Below are 19642 nucleotides of genomic sequence, written 5' to 3'. Positions count from 1 at the left end.
GTATATAGATAAATGCTTTGCATCCAAAAACTCTTAGGTGTTTTACATTCGGCTTCTCATTGTGCCAAAGTTCATATGGAGTTTTCTCTATTGTTCTGGAAAGAATTCTGCTCTGCAGATATGTAGCTGTCATAGCTGCTTCACCCCAGTATTTTTGTGGTAGTCCAGAGTCTATCAGCATACATCTGATCATTTCAGTCAGAGTTCTGTTCTTTCTTTCAGCTACTCCATTTTGTTCTGGTGTATATGGGACTGTCTTTTGATGTTCTATTCCATTCTGTTTTAAGTACTCTTGTATCTTATATCCTGTGAATTCACCTCCATTATCGCTCCGAAGTATGAGAGGCTTCCTCTGAAACTTGTTACTGGTCTTTATTATGTAGTCTTGTAATTTGTCAAAAACTTCACTCTTGTGTTGCATTAGGTAGGTGACTGTGTATCTTGAATAGTCGTCTATGAAAGTCACTATGTACCTTTTGCCTCCAGGTGTAGGTGGGTTTAGGGGACCACACACGTCACTGTGAACTAAGTCAAGTGGTCTTGAAGCTCTTTTCTGACTGACTTTGGGAAGTGTTGCTCTTGTAGCTTTGGATTTAATGCAACATTCACACTTAACAGTAACTGGACAAGGGGATATTGTTAGATCCCTTGTCAGATTCCTCCTCTGTAGTTCCTGTATGCATTCTGGGTGTCTGTGACCTAGACGTCTGTGCCATATATGTATACAGTCATTGTGCTTGTGTGTACATAGTCTCACCTTTTCCTTCACTGTGTCGAGGTGATATAGATGATCATCCAGCTTGGCACTTGCTACTGTCTGGTTGCCGTTTAGGATTGAACACTTGTCACCTTGGAATGTTACAGTTAGTCCTCTGGCTGTCAGACGCTTCACAGATAAGAGTCCTCCTTCTAGATTAGGAACATAAAGCACATCTTTCACTGGTATGGCTAGGTTGTGTCCCGCATCATCAGGGCATACAAGGGTTCCATGCCCATATCCTTCTGCATGTATTTTGCTTCCATCTGCAAGATAAATAATTTCTTTGTTGTTCCGATCAAGTTCTGTGAAAAAACTTCTATCACTTGTCATGTGACTGGTTGCCCCGAATCGATGCACCAGCCTCGACATTTATGGTTGCCTGTCACTTTAAATGTGGCATTCCAGTTTCCTTCCCATGGATCAATGATTATGGCTTTGACCTTTTGTTTAGCATAAGAGGGACGCTGTCTTCTTTGCTCTGCTTTCCATATAGTACAGTCTTTCTTTACGTGTCCCTGTTTGTGACATCTGAAACACACTCTGGTCTCTTTCCTGTGTAACCTTGTGTCTGTAGCTTTAAGAGCGGTTTTGGTGTCGGTTTCTGTGCAGTCATGCACTAATTCCTTTCTTCTCTGATACTCATCTATGAGCCTGGTTTTTACAAATGCTAGCGTCAGATCTGTCTCAGGCCGTGTCTCCAGTGCATTGATCAGTGCAGTATATGTATCGGGCAAACTGCATAACAACATGGCTGCTCCGTGGGTGTCTGTTATATTCTCCCCGATTGATCTGAGTTGCGCAATCACTTCCAGCATTACATTTATATGCGCCTGCATGTCCTGATCTCTGCTAAGTCTCATTTTGTAAAGTTTCCGCAGTAGAAACAGCTTGCTGTTTAAACTGGATCTTTCATGCAGTCTATTTAGAATGTCCCACATGCCTTTCGCTGTGTCCTCATGGCGTATATGTATAAGCTGATCATCCTCCACTAGTAAGCTTATGGTGGCCCGTGTCTGTTTTTCTTGTCCCAGTCCTGATTACTGTCCTGTGGCCTCTCTGTGGTGGTAACCTCCCACAAGTCATCTCTAGATAATAGCATTTCCACTTTAAACTTCCATAGCTGATAATTGTCATTGTTCAGCTTAGCCACTGAGAGTTTAAGTTCTGAGTTTCCAGACATTTTTCCCTCCTTTATATATAAACAGTCTTACTTGTCTATTGGAGATGTCACTGGAAACCTTCCTTATGTCGATCTCCGCATCAGTCACACTGTCTCCCATTCAAGGCTTTGTTCTGCATGGGCCGCACCTGGTCAGAAGACTTTATCTGGATCCTGGGCCCATAACCTGTTGCAGAGTGCGATCACTGGGTGCAGCGGTGTCCATTCAGATCAGACATTGTGGAGTAAACAGGAACTGGCTTCTTTATTGGAACATAACACAGATTACCTTCTCATGGTGAGAAAAACACAGACAGGAAGAGATAACCAACAAGTTCAATACATTGTACAGGAAATACACATCATACAAAATGCATAGCATATCACTTAGCATTAGCGACACCTACTGTCCTATTTATGAACTGCAATAGACTAAGCTTAAAGTTGTATCTCCAACATCTTCTCCTTCCTCTCCCAGTTACCGGTGCAACATGGGGAAGGAAGTGATTAACCACTTGCCGACCGCCGCATGACTATTTACTGCGGCAGTCAGCCCCTCACAGGCAAAGCGACGTACTACTACGTCGCTAGCCTGTGAGGGTCTAGGGAGCGAGCGCGCATCCCCGCTCCCGAGTGGTCACGGACCCCCCCGCGCGTGTGACCGGCGGACCCGATGTCCGCCGGTCACTCACGATCGTCGGTGGAGAGGGAGAAAGGCAGGCGGCTAGTGTAAACAAGCCGCCTGTCAGTCTCCCCTGTGTATGAATGATGATCATACGGTTCTACTATGTAGGACCTTTGATCACTGTTCATACATCTCAAGCCACAGCCAATCACAGTTAGAATCACGCCCCTAGGGACACACATAGCCCCTCCCTCTCAAAAAAAGTTAACTGCCAGTGTAATTTTACAGTAACAGTGCATATGTATAGCACTGATTACTGTAGAAATGTCACTGGTAACCCCAAAAGTGTCAAAAATGTCAGTCAAGGGTCTGATCTGTCCGCCGCAATGTCGCAGTACCGCAAAAAAAAATCGCAGATCGCCGCCATTACGCGTTAAAAAAAACAACAAAAATGACAAAAATCTTTCCCTTTGTTAGTAAACGTGATAACTTTTGCGCAAACCAATCAAAATACGCTTTTTGCAATTTTTTTTTTACCAAACATATGTAGCATAAAACAAATGGCGCTTTTCCACTGCATGGAACCGTAACGGTTCGGCACGCTTTTGTGCTTTTCCACTGCTGGTACCGCATGGTATAGGGTCGGAACGGTTCGGTACGGTACGGTATAGGTTTGCTTTTCCACTGCATGGAACCGAACGGTACGGTACGGTACGGCTCTGAAAAAACAGTACCTACTCGATTGTGGTTCCAACAGGTACCAAACTGGTACCATATCCCACAATCCTTTGCATGCAGTCACTACTAGCCACTGATTGGTCAGAGAATCACACCCACCCCGTTGTTATCCCACCCACTTAACTTTAGTACTACTTTAGTGGAAAAGCAAACCTATACCGTACCGTACCGAACCGTTCCGACACTATACCATATGGTACCAGCAGTGGAAAAGCAAACCGGGCCAAGCAGGGCCGAGTAGAGCCGAGCTGGTACTAGCCGGTACTTGCAGTGGAAAAGTGCCAAAATTGGCCGAAAATGTTAAAAAATTTGGATTTTTACATTTTTTTGGGGGAATTTCATATAAAAAAATGTGAAAAATATTATTTTTGCAAAATTGACGCTCTTTTTTTGTTTATAGCGCATGATCAAAAAATCGCACAGGTGATCAAACACCGCCAAAAGAAAGCTCTGTTTGTGGGAAAAAAAGGACGTCAAATTCGTTCGGGTACAGCGTCGCACCACCGCGCAATTGTCCGTTAAAGTCACGCAGGTCCGAATCGCAAAATAGGCCCTGGTCAGGAAGGGGGTAAAATCTTCGGGGCTTAAGTGGTTAAAATAGACCTTCACCCATCAATAATTGTGATGTTTCCTTCCTCCTCCTCTCATGATTGGATATTTTTTTCTTTTTTTTAAAGCAGTTCTTTAGTTCACCTCCCAGATGGCGCCAGTTCCCAGGTAGCAGTCCTGATGTGTGTGTGGGAAACCCTGCACGTGTGTAAATGTGCTTCGGGCTCTCTCAGGACACCTGCACAGGGGGTGGGGTGAAATTCTTGCTTAGGCAAGAAACGCGTAAGTACTGCTTTGCAGCACAAATTCATTTATTTAAAAAAAAAATGTATTAAAAAAAAAAAAAAAAGACAGTGAAGGTGGAGGAAGCGGGGCAGCACAACATCTCTTTTAGGGTGAGAGCCAGTTCACACCAGAGCGCGGTGGGGGAAACCCGCATTCTGTGAGCATTTCCCGCACCACGTTCAAAATGCACTGCAGTTGCGATCTTCAGTGAGTGTCAATAATACGTTTGTGACAGCCTAGAGACACAGTCCATTGGCCCCGCACCAAATTGCATGGTACAGAAGCACTGGTTGCAGTGAGTCCCTGTATGCACTATTTTTGATGCGGCGCAAAATGAATGCACTGAAATCGCACCACAAAGAACACTCACTGAAGACCGAAACTGCAGGGCATTTTGAACGTGGTGCGGGAAATGCGCACAGAATCGCGCCAGGACGTGATGTGAACCGGCCCTGGAGGCCCACTTTAACATTTATCTGTACTGCACTTCCTTGTTTTTTTGACTGGGCAAGAATGGCGTTAGCCCCGCCCTCTGCACGTGCGCTGATGTGCCGCAGGGCTTCGGGTCACGAGAGAGCACAGCAGCGCCTCTCTGAAGTATATGTGCCGGTGCAAAGACAACAACTATGGAAGTCCTAAACGTTGCCGTTCTTTGCTCATGCGTGGGAAATCTCCTGCACATGCGCAGATATGTGGAAACCTCTGCCAGGACCTTTTATCCTTCCTCAGGACATCCAAAACTAAAACTAAAAATGCATTTCTGGCTGGACTTTTGCTGACCATACGCTAGTAGAACTTTCTTTCAACATTTTTCGTTTTAGGAACGTTCGATTTTCAAAATGTTAATGGAGTTCATTTTCGACGGCAGCAACGAGAAAATTCGAAACCGCAGAATGAAATTTTTTTTTTTCCTCAAATAAACAACGAGCATTATATCGCCTGCTTTAACCCCTTGAACACCACACGGTCGCGCTGCAACCGTGTGCAATGCACTCGATTTGTGGTGCGCTCGCAGAGCGTCCCCATTCACATTCGTTGCCAGGTGAGCACCACGCGTCTTTGCTCCCCTAATGGCACTTGTAAAGTTGTAAAGTCAGAAGGTTTTTTATCATAATGCAGGGGTGTCAAACTCAATTTAATCGCAAGCCGCATCAGCATTATGGTCGCCCCTCAGAGGGCATCTATCTGTAGCCCACCACCATCAGAAGTCAAGAGCCCCCCCACCCTCCCTTACATCACAGTGCAACCCCCTTACCATGTGATGCTGCTGGGAGGAAGCTGGGAAGCAGAAACTGCAGGGTCTGGAGGAGGACCAGAGGAGGGCTGGAGTCAGCTGAATTCTGAGACCAGTGGAGGCGGAGACGAGGGGGTGCTGCGGCTGCACAGAGAGGTGCAGGATCTGTAGAAGGAGTTGTGTCCTCTCTGCTGTCAACTGCTGAGATGGGTGGGGGGGGGGGAGGGGTATGAAACGAGCCACAGGGAAGCACAGGATCTGGCAGAGGAGTTCACATGAAATGGACTAGCGGCCCGGATATCACATCTGCCGGGCACCCACAATCGCTCCCTGTGGAGACAGAACGGCAGTCTGCCATTTTAAACCACGTCAAACCACTGATCTGTCAGTAATGAACACAGGGATCCTGTATTGCTCATATTTAGGAACACAGGTCTCTGCGTTCATCCGGCAAGTCCATCCCCCACACAGTTAGAAAGCAACCCCTAGGTTGCTCAGTGTGCATTCCAGAGAGAACAATGGTCTGCTGTATTTACAACAGTCTCCCGTGTTCCTCCTATTTAGGATCACAGGTCTCGGTGTTGATTCCATAAGCCCATCCCCCCTCAGTTAGAAAACACCCCCTAGGGACACATTTAACCCTTTGATTGCCCCTTGTGTTAACCCCTTCCCTGCCAGTGTCAGTATTACAGTAACAGTGCATATTTTTAGCACTGATTACTGTAGTAATGTCACTGGTGCCCCCAAAAGTGTCAAAAATGTCAGTTAGGGGTCCGATCTGTCCGCCGCAATGTCACAGTTCCGCTAAAAATCGCAGATCGCCGCTATTACTGGTAAAAAAAAAAAAACGAGATAAAAATGACATAAATTTTTCCGTAGTTTGTAGACGTGATAACCTTTGCGCAAACCAATCAAAATACGCTTATTGGGATTTTCTTTACCAAAAATATAAAGCAGAATACAAATTGGCCTAAAAGGATGAAAAAATTAGATTTTTACATTTCTTTTTTATTGGGAATGTTATATAGCAGAAAGTGAAAAATATTTTCTTTTTTTTTCAGAATTGTTGCTGTTTTTTTTTGGTTATAGTGCAAAAAATAAATATCGCACAGGTGATCAAATACCACCAAAAGAAAGCTCTGTTTGTGGGGAAAAAAAGACATCAATTTTATTTAGGTACAGCGTCGCACGACCGCGCAATTGTCAGTTAAAGTAACGCAGTGCCGAATTGCAAAAAATGGCTTGGTCATTAAGGGGGAAAATCCTTCCGCTCCAGAAGTGGTTAAAGTGATTGTAAAGCCTCGGGTTTTTTTTTCTAAGAAAAAATAAAAAAACATGTTATACTTGCCTTCTCTATGCAGTGGTTTTGCACAGGGCAGCCCGGATCCGCCTCTTCTCAGGTCCCTCTTCTGTGCTCCTGGCCACTCCCTCCTGTTGAGTGCCCCCACAGCAAGCACCTTGCTTTGTGCACTGGTGGGAAGTCATGTTGAAACAGGAAGGGGCCATCCCCAAACTGTTCCCACAAAGTTGGGAGCATGAAATTGTCCAAAATGTCTTGGTATGCTGACGCCTTAAGAGTTTCCTTCACTGGAACTGAGGGGCCAAGCCCAACCCCTGTAAAACAACCCCACACCATAATCCCCCCTCCACCAAATGATTTGGACCAGTGCACAAAGCAAGGTCCATAAAGACATGGATGAGTGAGTTTGGGGTGGAGGAACTTGACTGGCCTGCACAGAGTCCTGACCTCAACTCGATAGAACCCCTTTGGTATGGATTAGAGCGCAGACTGTGAGCCAGGCCTTCTCATCCAACATCAGTGCCTGACCTCACAAATGCTCTTCTGGAAGAATGGTCAAACATTCCCATAGACACTCCTAAACCTTGTGGACAGCCTTCCCAGAAGAGTTGAAGCTGTTTTGCTGCAAAGGGTGGGCCAACTCAATATTGAACCCTACAGACTAAGACTGGGATGCCATTAAAGTTAATGTGCGTGTAAAGGCAGGTGTCCCAATACTTTTGACAATATGCTGTATTTTATAACACCGTGCATGCTGGAGTGAGGGCAATAACTTTAGCACCAGAGCTTATGCGTAACTCTAAACTGATGACCTGTAGGGGCTTTTAAAGCGTTTCCTATGGTAAACTATAAGGTACTGACGTTTTTGACCAGTTCACTGGCGCACGCAATTTTAAAGTTTGACATGTTGGGTATCTATTTACTTGGCACAACCTCCATCTTATATATTTTATCAGAAAATTGTGTGTGTGGGGGGCAAAATACACCTTCGCCTGAGTAGACAACAAATCCTTGCACCGGCCCTGTATACAGTATCTCACAAAAGTGAGTACACCCCTCACATTTTTGTAAATATTTTATTCTATCTTTTCTTGTGACAACACTGAAGAAATGACACTTTGCTACAATGTAAAGTAGTGAGTGTACAGCTTGTATAAGTTCACACTACGTCGCTCCGACTTAGGGGACGACCTGTGAAGTCACGTGCAGCGTGACTTCGGCGCGACTTGCACGGACTTCATAAAATGAATGTCTATGCAAGTCGCCTCCAGGTCGCCCCGAAGTAGTACAGGACCCTTTTTCTAAGTTGGAGTGACTTGTGTCGCTCCTATTAGAACAGCTCCTGTACTACACAATGGGAGCGTGACGGACCGCGACTTGTCAGGCTGACAAGTCGCAGTCCAAGTCGGATCAATGTGAATGCGGTCTAACAGTGTAAATTTGCTGTCCCCTCAAAATAACTCAACACACAGCCATTAATGTCTAAACCGCTGGCAACAAGAATGATTACACCCCTAAGTAAAAATGTCCAAATTGGGCCCAATTAGCCATCCCCCCCCCCCCCAGTGTCATGTGACTCATTAGTGTAACAAGGTCTCAGGTGTGAATGGGGAGCAGTGTGTTAAATTTGTTGTTATCGCTCTCACTCTCTCATACTGGTCACTGGAAGTTTAACATGGCACCTCATGGCAAAGAACTCTCTGAGGATCTGAAAAAAAGAATTGTTGCTCTACATAAAGATGGCCTAGGCTATAAGGAGATTGCCAAGACCCTGAAACTGAGCTGCAGCACAGTGGCCAAGACCATACAGCGGTTTAACAGGACAGGTTCCACTCAGAACAGGCCTCACCATGGTCAACTAAATAAGTTGAGTGCTCAGCGTCATATCCAGAGGTTGTCTTTGGGAAATAGACGTATGAGTGCTGCCAGCATTGCTGCAGAGGTTGAAGGGGCGGGGGGTCAGCCTGCCAGTGCTAAGACCATACGCCGCACACTGCATCAAATTGGTCTGCATGGGTGTCGTCCCAGGAGAAAGCCTCCTCTAAGTGCCGGTTCACGCTAGGTCGCTCCGACTTCGGGGGCGACCTGTGAAGTCACGTGCACCGCGACTTCGGCGCGACTTGCACGGACTTCATATAATGAATGTCTGTGCAGGTCGCTCCGAGGTGCCCCGAAGAAGTACAGGACCCTTTTTCTAAGTCGGAGCTACTTGTGTCGCTCCTATTAGAATGGCTCCTGTAGCACTGCATGGACCGCGACGGACCGCGACTTGTCAGGCTGACAAATCGCGGTAGTGTGAATGGACACTTAAGGTGATGCAAAAGAAAACCCGCAAACAGTTTGCTGAAGACAAGCAGACTTAGGACACGGATTACTGGAACCATGTCCTGTGGTCTGATAAGACCAAGATAAACTTATTTGGTTCAGATGGTGTCAGGCGTGTGTGGTGGCAACCAGGTGAGGAGTACAAAGACAAGTATGTCTTGTCTACAGTCAGGCATGGTGGGGGGAGTGTCATGGTCTGTGGCTGCATGAGTGCTGCCGGCACTGGGGAGCTACAGTTCATTGAGGGAACCATGAATGCCAACATGTACTGTGACATACTGAAGCAGAGCATGACCCCCTCCCTTCGGAGACTGGGCCGCAGAGCAGTATTCCAACATAACAACCCCAAGACTACCATTGCCTTGCTAAAGAAGCTGAGGGTAAAAGTGATGGACTGGCCAAGCATGTCTCCAGACCTAAACCCTATTGAGCATCTTTTGGGCATCCTCAAACGGAAGGTGGAGGAGCGCAAGGTCTCCAACATCCACCAGCTCTGTGATGTCATCATGGAGGAGTGGAAGAGGACTCCAGTGGCAACCTGTGAAGCTGAACCTGTGATAACACCAAATTTAACACACCTGCACCCCATTCACACCTGAGACCTTGTAACACTAATGAGTCACATGACACCAGGGAAGGAAAATGGCTAATTGGGCCCAATTTGGACATTTTCACTTAGGGGTGTACTCACTTTTGTTGCCAGCGGTTTAGACATTAATGGCTGTGTGTTGAGTTATTTTGAGGGGACAGTAAATTTACACTGTTATACAAGCTGTACACTCACTACTTTACATTGTAGCAAAGTGTCATTTCTTCAGTGTTGTCACATGAAAAGATATAATAAAATGTTTACAAAAATATGAGGGGTGTGCTTACTTTTGTGATATACTGTAGGTGACAGGTGTCTGTGATTGGACAGGGGTTGTTGATTTGCACATTCCGGATGGTAATGATGTCATCGGACAGCTGTGTCCCTCTCACGCCTGGGACGGGTGACGCCGGACACTTTGGTGGTCGATACTGAGAACCCTCTGGAGCCGCTTAGCTGAGCGATCTGTAGCTGAGAATAGGCTCCTGGTGGTTTAGTGTTATCTTCTGGGAATTCAATATCGGAGGAACGTCATCTGATTAGGAAAGCAGCAGTACGCCAAAGGAAAACAACATACTGCCCAGCTGCTGTTAATTTATAGCACTGCCATAACCCGCCATAAATTCATCTCCTGACTTCTGTTATCAGGGCTGTGCTCCTTCCATCTGATCATTTACAATTCGGCTCGGTTCGCACTGCCGCGACTTGGGATCCGACTTATGAGACCCAAAGTCATGTGACAGTCGCACCGTGATTGGAGTGTCAAAGCTCCATTCACACTTGTGCGACTTGTCATGCAACTTTGATGTGCAATCATTCCCCATGTTTTCCAATGATAACCATTCATACAGTATCTCTCAAAAGTGAGTACCCCCCACTCACATTTTTGTAAATATTTGTAAATATTTTATTCTATCTTTTCATGTGACCACACTGAAGAAATTACACTTTGCTACAATGTAAAGTAGTGAGTGTAGAGCTTGTATAACAGTGTAAATTTGCTGTCCCCTCAAAATAACTCAACACACAGCCATTAATGTCTAAACCGCTGGCAACAAAAGTTAGTACACCCCCTAAGTGAAAATATCCAAATTGGGCCAAAAGTGTCAATGTTTTGTGTGGCCACCATTATTTTCCAGCACTGCCTTAACCCTCTTGGGCATGGAGTTCACCAGAGTTTCACAGGTTGTCACTGGAGTCCTCTTCCCCTCCTCCATGATGACATCACAGAGCAGTTAAACTCTGGGCGGAAAAGCATTTATCTAAATATATCCTTTGTGGTTATTGAGGAATTTAAGTCTGCTTTGTGTGCACCATATGCCACTACAAACCCGTTTCCTCCCTCCTCCTCCTTGGCCAATAGCATGGCCTCTCCTTTCGGCCAATCGGGAAACAGGTCTCAGGACCCGCTTCCTGATTAGCTGGGAGGAAAATCAGTGTGATAATATTCATTCGCTATTGTCACACAACTTGGTGGGCTCAGGGCGCAGTGCTCTGCGCCCGAGCCCACCCTTTTTTGAAGCCTATTAGAGCCTCTGGCTCTAATCACGTGCTTCAAAAAAAAAAAAAAAACCCCATTGGAATCCATGCATCCAGCGTCCTGCATGTAGATTAGGGGCTGGACCCATGGATAGGGGGGCGACGCCCCTGCGCCCTCAATGTACGGGCGGCCACTGATTGGGGCTGATCTAAAATCTGAAGTATATGTATGCAGGGCTGCTGTTAGAAATCACGGGGCCCCATACAGCCTACCTGGTGGGTCCCCCCCCCCAGGGGCCACCAGCAGCCCCCCTGCCCCCCCCCACCCCCTGGGCAGCAAGCAATATGGAGACGGGGCGGCAATCAAACTGTGTGTGTGTGCAATTAAATGCAATCTACAGCAAGAGCGATCCTGTCTCATGTGTTGTGCTCTCCCTCCTGTCAGCAGAGCATTCATCTATACAACACAGCGCACCTCCTCCTGGCACTTTCCTCTCTGCTTCAGCCTCCCGTCTCCTTGTCCCAGCTGTAAATGCGAGCGGGGGAAGAAGTTCAGCGGTGTCCAGCCAGGGGAGGCAGAACTGAAATCTGGGTGGGCACAACCCTCCCCAGCACCCCCTAAATCCTGCCTGCTGTGTCTCTCACCCAGCAACTGAAAGCCGGAGGGGGGGAAGGGGGAGAAACCGGCTTTCAGTGACAGAGAGGGCATTGTTCCTTTTCTGCTCCACCGATCCTCCTGCTATCCGGGCCCCCTATGTGCCCAGGCCCCCTACAGGAGGACCGGTTGTCCCCCTCCCTATCAGCAGCCCTGTATGTATGCATTGGGGCTGATGTGAGGTCTGATATGTATGCATTGGGGCTGATGTGAGGTCTGATATGCATGCATTGGGGCTGATGTGAGGTCTGATATGTATGCATTGGGGCTGATGTGAGGTCTGATATGCATGCATTGTGGCTGATGTGAGGCATGAGATGAATGCATTGGGGCTGATGTGAGGTCTGATATGCATGCATTTGGGGCTGATGTGAGGCCTGATATGAATGCATTGGGGCTGATGTGAGGCCTGATATGAATGCATTGGGGCTGATGTGAAGTCCGATATGCATGCATTGGGGCTGATGTGAAGTCTGATATGAATGCATTGGGGCTGATGTGAGGTCTGATATGAATGCATTGGGGCTGATGTGAAGTCTGATATGCATGCATTAAGGCTGATGTGAGGCCTGATATGAATGCATCGGGGCTGATGTGAAGTCTGATATGCATGCATTGGGGCTGATGTGAGGCCTGATATGAATGCATTGGGGCTGATGTGAGGTCTGATATGAATGCATTGGGGCTGATGTGAGGTCTGATATGCATGCATGGGGGCTGATGTGAGGTCTGATATGAATGCATTGGGGGATGATGTAAGGTCTGATATGAATGCATTGGGGCTGATGTGAGGTCTGATATGAATGCATTGGGGCTGATGTGAGGCCTGATATGAATTCATTGGGGCTGATGTGAGGTCTGATATGCATGCATTGGGGCTGATGTGAGGTCTGATATGCATGCATTGGGGCTGATGTGAGGTCTGATATGAATGCATTGGGGGATGATGTGAGGTCTGATATGCATGCATTGGGGCTGATGTGAGGTCTGATATGAATGCATTGGGGCCGATGTGAGGTCTGATATGCATGCATTGGGGCTGATGTGAGGTCTGATATGAATGCATTGGGGCTGATGTGAGGTCTGATATGAATGCATTGGGGCTGATGTGAGGTCTGGTATGAATGCATTGGGGCTGATGTGAGGTCTGATATGAATGCATTGGGGCTGATGTGAGGTCTGATATGAATGCATTGGGGCTGATGTGAGGCCTAATATGCATGCATCGAGGCTGATGTGAGGCCTGATATGCATGCATTGGGGCTGATGTGTGAGGTCTGATATAAATGCATTGGGGCTGATGTGAGGTCTGATATGCATGCATTGTGGCTGATGGGAGGTCTGATATGTATGCATTGGGGCTGATGTGAGGTCTGGTATGAATGCATTGGGGCTGATGTGAGGTCTGATATGAATGCATTGGGGCTGATGTGAGGTCTGATATGAATGCATTGGGGCTGATGTGAGGCCTAATATGCATGCATCGAGGCTGATGTGAGGTCTGATATGCATGCATTGGGGCTGATGTGAGGTCTGATATGAATGCATTGGGCCTGAACCTGTTTTGTGTGCACCAAGTAATCAATATCTATAATCATTGTTGTACTGCTGAGGGCAAGTTAAACTCATTAATTATTATATAATATTTAATGAGTTTAACATGCCATTAGCAGTACAGCAATGATTTCAGATACTGAAAGCACACTAAGACTACAATGCGCCATTGTTCACTGGTATGCCGGTTGTGTAATGCTTGCCCCCAGTCTAACCCTTCCCCATTAATATAAAACTAAAGATGGGCAGAACCAGAGCGGAGAATTAAGGTGATCTCGCTGTTGGATCTCTAAGATCTATAAGAATGAACTAAATATATATACCCTGATCGGCCAAAGCTTTATGACCGCCCACCTAATACTGTGTAGACCCCCTTCTGCCGCCAAAACAGCCCTGATCCATAAAGACATGGACGCCAATGGACCTCTGAAGGTATCAAACCGTCAGTAGCAGATCCTTTAAGCCCTGTAAAACTCTTTGTGTTCCTCATACCAATTGTGAACCATGTTTACAATGTGGTAGGGCTCTGCCATCAGGGAATACCGTTTCCATGAAGGGGTGTACTTGGTCACCAACAATGTTTAGATAGGTGGTACGTGTCAAAGTAACATCCACATAAATGGCAAGAGCCCAGATTTCCCAGCAGAACATTGCCCAAAGCATTACATTGCCCCTGCCGGCTTGTCTTTCTCCCAAACTGCATGCTGGTGACACCTCTTCTCCAGGTAAGTGACGCACACGCACCAGGCCATCCACATGAAGATATTTATTACAGGCATTTATATAGTGCTGTAAAATAATTTACAATCTAAGGTCTCTATCAGTGCCAGAACAAGGGATGGGCAGGAAGGGCGACTGCCCTGGGGACTGTGGCATCGCGTGGTGGGAGGGTGCCATGAGAAGATTAGAGGGGAAGGGGTTACTGTGTGCTAGAAGTTAGTGTAGTGTGTGTTAGAAGTTAGAGTTAGAGTAAGAGTAGGTAAAACATTGTTTAGCTCAGCGCTGAGCCTGAGCTATGCAATCCTGGTCAGGGTTTACTAAAGTTCGGGGCTGGATGACTCATCCTGGCAACACTCTGGTGCCTCCCCCTGGTCTAGAAGGTTGGAGAATCTTCTAGAATTAGTGGGTGGAGGTTAGGAGGAGCTGTCTTGAATTTTTATGGATCCACAGCCAATCCTCAGAGGTAGGCTGGCAGGGGGCAGAGACCACTCCATTATTAGACAGGGGCCATGCCAGCAGGGGCAGTTGGGTGGAAGATGGAGATAAAGTGTTGAGGAAGCTGTTGGTGGCCCTTGAGGTGAACCCCCTAGCAGGGCAGGCCTTTTGGGTGTGCGAGCTGTGCGGCCGCACAGGGCGCCATGGGCAACAAGGGCGCCGTGCGGCCATCACAGCTCGCAGAAGATCAGGCGATTCAGGCCGCACAGTGGGAGGTAAGCGGCGACCGTGGCCTGGACAGGGTTAACACAGGCCGCGGCCACCGCTTACCTCCCGCTGTGCGGCTGTGCCTCGGTCACCTCACGGTCACTTACTGCAGCAGTCTGAGGCGAGCTGTGTATCACACACAGCTCAGCCTCTGATCAACGGTGATAGATCCCTCCTCCCTGCAGGACGCCAGAGGAGAGTTCGTCAGCTTCTCCCCGCCGCGCCCCTTCTCCTCCTCCTCCTCCTGCCCGTCCACACTCCCTGGGGATGTGTGGGTGGGAAGTTTAAAGAAAAAAAAAAAGCTGCAGAGTGCAGACAGCGTGAGGTAAGTGAGCTCTCCTTCAAAAAATTTAAGGTGGGTCTCTGATGTGGGGGGGCTCTGTGTGAGGGGGGCTTTGTAAGGGGGGCTCTCTGATGTGGGGGGGGCTCTGATGTAAGGGGGCTTTGTGCTTTGTGTGGGGGGTCTCTGATGTTAGGGGGGCTTTGTGTGTGGAGTCTCTGATGTGAGGGGGGCTTTGTGTGGGGGTCTGTGATGTGAGGGGGGCTTTGTGTGGGGGGTCTCTGATGTGAGGGGGGCTTTGTGTGGGGGTCTCTGATGAGAGGGGGGCTTTGTGTGGGTGGGTCACTGATAAGGGGGGGTCTCTGATGTAAGGGGGCTTTGTGTGGGGGGTCTCTGATGTAAGGGGGGCTTTGTGTGGGGGGTCTCTGATGTAAGGGGGGCTATGTGTGGGCAGACTCTGATGTAAGGGGGGCTTTGTGTGGGGGGGTCTCTGATGTTAGGGGGGCTTTGTGAGGGGGGCTTTGTGTGGGGGGTCTCTGATGTGAGGGGGGCTTTGTGTGGGGGGGTCTCTGATGTTAGGGGGGCTTTGTGAGGGGGGCTTTGTGTGGGGGGTCTCTGATGTGAGGGGGGCTTTGTGTGGGGGTCTCTGATGGGAGGGGGTCTTTGTGTGGGGGGTCTCTGATGTGGGGGGTCTCTAATGTAAGGGGGCTTTGTGTGGGGGTCTCTGATGTGAGAGGGGCTTTGTGTGGGGGGGTCTCTGATGTAAGGGGGGCTTTGTGTGGGGGTCTCTGATGTGAGGGGGGCTTTGTGTGGGGGGTCTCTGATGGGAGGGGGGCTTTGTGTGTGGGGGTCTTTGTGTGGGGGTCTCTGATGTGGGGGGTCTCTGATGTAAGGGGGCTTTGTGTGGGGGTCTCTGATGTGAGAGGGGCTTTGTGTGTGGGGGTCTTTGTGTGGGGGGTCTCTGATGTGGGGGGGTCTCTGATGTAAGGGGGCTTTGTGTGGGGGTCTCTGATGTGAGAGGGGCTTTGTGTGGGGGTCTCTGATGTGAGGGGGGCTTTGTGTGGGGGGTCTCTGATGTAAGGGGGGCTTTGTGTGGGGGGTCTCTGATGTAAGGGGGGCTTTGTGTGGGGGGTCTCTGATGTAAGGGGGCTCTGTGTGGGGGGTCTCTGATGTAAGGGGGGCTCTGTGTGGGGGGTCTCTGATGTAAGGGGGGCTCTGTGTGGGGGGTCTCTGATGTAAGGGGGGCTCTGTGTGGGGGGTCTCTGATGTAAGGGGGGCTAAGTTATTAGTGATCATAAAAAAGAAAAGTCAAATAAAGTGCAAGAAAATGCGCGCACGGGGCCACAGGATTAGCTCGCACAGGGCGCCTGAACACCTAAGGCCAGCCCTGCCCCCTAGTCTGGGGGGTGTTTTTCCTCGGGGTGGGGCTTTGGTGCTGGAAGGATCCTGCCATAATGGAGGCACGGGAGCAAGAGAGGACAGAGTGAGTATATCAGCACTGTTGGGGACTGACAAGGGGGGAGACTGCCACATGTAACTAGTCTTCCTGAAGGCAGTGGTGTGATTAAGTCCTCCCTTCCCTGCGAGATCTCCTGAGAGTCAGCTGGGTGGGCTGGTAAAGAGTCTGGAGGACTGGTGTGTCAGTTAGCATGGAGGGGTAGTGAAAGGGGCAGCTGCAGCCAGGTGGGTTGGCAGTGCCTGAAGAGGTGGTGCTGGGATCAGAGGCCACAGAGAAGTGACAAGCTGCTTCGCTACATTTTTGTTACACAACAAGCGGCTTCAAGTTCCTGCCTGTAAAGGGCTATTGCTAAAATCTTACTGGGAGCCGGTCACATTTTTCTAAAGTAATTCAGCTAGAGCAAGCAAGTGTTTGCAGGAGGCAGGAGACTGTATATAGACTTTATATAGGAAGATGTCCCTAAAGTTGTTGAAGTTTTGCTGAAGTCAAATGGGCATCCCATAACCTCCCATCCCTATACAAGCTATTAAATAACAAGAAGGTCATCATGGAATGTTCTCTGACTCTGGGTGTTTGGGAAGATTCTGTGTGCCTAGCCAGGGCCGGCATCAGAGGGGGAAAGCCCATAAGCATGCAGAGTACCCAGGCGTCCCGAGGGGCTGGAGCCACCACCCCCCCCAGGCTGCTTTTGCTGCTGTGCGGGGCTACTTTCCAGGTCCGGCCTGGCCAATTCAGCAGGGAGGGAAAGGGGTGGGCAGAGGCAGAAAGGAGCCTCTGGGCGCTGCGAACTTTCCCCTGCCAAGCGGACATTTTCTTCACTTTCAGTTGCCGGTTTAGTAATCTCCTATGCCAGACAAGAACAACGGGCAGGGTCTTTGCTGACTTGGGATGTCTCTTTGCTGGATGGAGCTATTTGCTAAAAAAAAAAAGATGTCTCTTTGTTGAATATATGGGGATGTCTTTTCGCTGGATTGGTCTGTCTCTTTGCTGGATTGGGTCATCTCTTTGCTGAATATATGGAGATGTCGCTTTACGGAATATATGAGGATTTATTTTTGCTGGATTGGTCTGTCTCTTTGCTGGATTGGGTCATCTCTTTGCTGAATATGTGGAAAGGTCGCTTTGCTGAATATATAGGGATGTTTTTTCACTGGATTGGGTCATCTCTTTGCTGAATATGTGGAGATGTCGCTTTGCGAAATATATGGGGATTTCTTTTCGCTGGATTGGTCTGTCTCTTTGCTGGATTGGGTCATCTCTTTGCTGAATATATGGGGATTTCTTTTCGCTGAATTGGGTCATCTCTTTGCTGAATATGTGGGGATGTCGCTTTATGGAATATATGGGGATTTATTTTCGCTGGATTGGTCTGTCTCTTTGTTGGACTGGGTCATCTCTTTGCTGAATATGTGTAAATGTCGCTTTGCTGAATATATGGGGATGTCTTTTCGCTGGGTTGGGCTGTCTCTTTGCTGGATTGGGTCATCTCTTTGCTGAATATATGGGGATTTCTTTTCGCTGGATTGGGTCATCTCTTTGCTGAATATGTGGAGATGTCGCTTTACGGAATATATGGGGATTCCTTTTCGCTGGATTGGTCTGTCTCTTTCCTGGATTGGGTCATCTCTTTGCTGAATATGTGAAGATGTCATCCTACTGAATATATGGGGATGTCTTTTCGCTGGATTGTTCTTTCTCTTTGCTGGATTGGGTCATCTCTTTGCTAAATATGTGGAAATGTCGCTTTGCTGAATATATGGGGATGTCTTTTTGCTGGATTGGGCTGTCTCTTTCCTGGATTGGGTCATCTCTTTGCTGAATATGTGGAAATGTCACTTTGCTGAATATATAGGGATGTAGTTTCGCTGGATTGGGCTGTCTCTTTGCTGGATTGGGTCATCTCTTTGCTGAATATGTGGAGATGTCGCTTTACGGAATATATGGGGATTTATTTTTGCTGGATTGGGCTGTCTCTTTGCTGGATTGGGCCATCTCTTTGCTGAATATGTGGAGATGTCGCTTTACGGAATATATGGGGATTTATTTTTGCTGGATTGGGCTGTCTCTTTGCTGGATTGGGTCATCTCTTTGCTGAATATACTGTATGGGGATGCACTGATGTCATGGAATACACATTTAGTTTATAAGAAGTTTCAAGATGTTATAATGAAAGTGGGTGCACAGAAGGGCTTCAAAGAAAGTGAGATGGCTAAGTCCCACCTATCTTAGGCCATATAAATTGTATTAGAAGTCTTTAGCCACTAGCCCACTAGCAACTGGAATTCATCGAGCCAGAGGACTGTGCTTTGCTACCAGGACCACTAAGGGGGTTAAAACGGGAAAAACTGAGTGATGTGCCCTGCCCATATGTGACTCTAACAAATAACAAAGTCACAAACTGTTCTCTGACTCTGGGTGCTGTTGAAGATGCGGTGTGCCTGGCTGTGCAGGAGTGGGGGGGATCCAGTTTCATCAGCAGTCCCAGCTGCAAGGCAGAAGTGCTAACCACTGAGCCATCGTATTCTCAGCACTTTTTACAATACAAATGCTCAAAGTCACCTGTAAGCCCCATGACCAATGAGGAATTTTGGGGGTCACGTTCTATACACAAATATTATTCTGTACAGAATAGCGCTAAGCACTTTTCCATTTTTTCCCTGTTTATAGAAACATGGCCAGGACATTCTCAGGCTATCTGGTGTCTTGGCTGGATGCGGCAGGGAGAATGTCCCCCTCCTCTCTCTCTCGTTGGATGGACCGTCTTTCTAATTGTCACACCAGCTGATGGACGTCACGTGCGTTCTTCAAGCAGCTGTCAACGGAATCCCAGGCAGAATGGAAAAGTACTGAAGCATCGCAGCCGCGATGGATAAATGACCCATAGAAACCCCCCGCGTGTGCACTGCGAAGTCATACGGCTTTAGATTGTAAGCCTTATGACCCGGCGGGCCTTGCCGTATTGTTGATCCCTTAAGCATAGACATGGAAACCCAATTGTACCACCAAACGTTTGGATTTCATGTTTTGTTGTAATTGCTACAAAGGGTATTTTTGACAATATTGAAAACAATTGAAAACAATTGAAACAATTGCAATCTAAAATCCAATTTTTGCTGTTTAAAGCGGTTGTGAACCCGAAAAAAAAAAAAAAAAACCTGCAAGACAAAGGCATAATCAGCTAGTATCAGTGGCGTAGCGTGGGTTGTCAGCACCCGGGGCAAGGCAAGTA

Source organism: Pelophylax lessonae (assembly GCF_965119305.1).
Source record: "Pelophylax lessonae genome assembly, chromosome: 8".
Classification (NCBI taxonomy): Eukaryota; Metazoa; Chordata; class Amphibia; order Anura; family Ranidae; genus Pelophylax; species Pelophylax lessonae.
The sequence above is the reverse complement of the archived record's forward strand: the minus strand, read 5'-3'. Positions refer to the sequence as shown.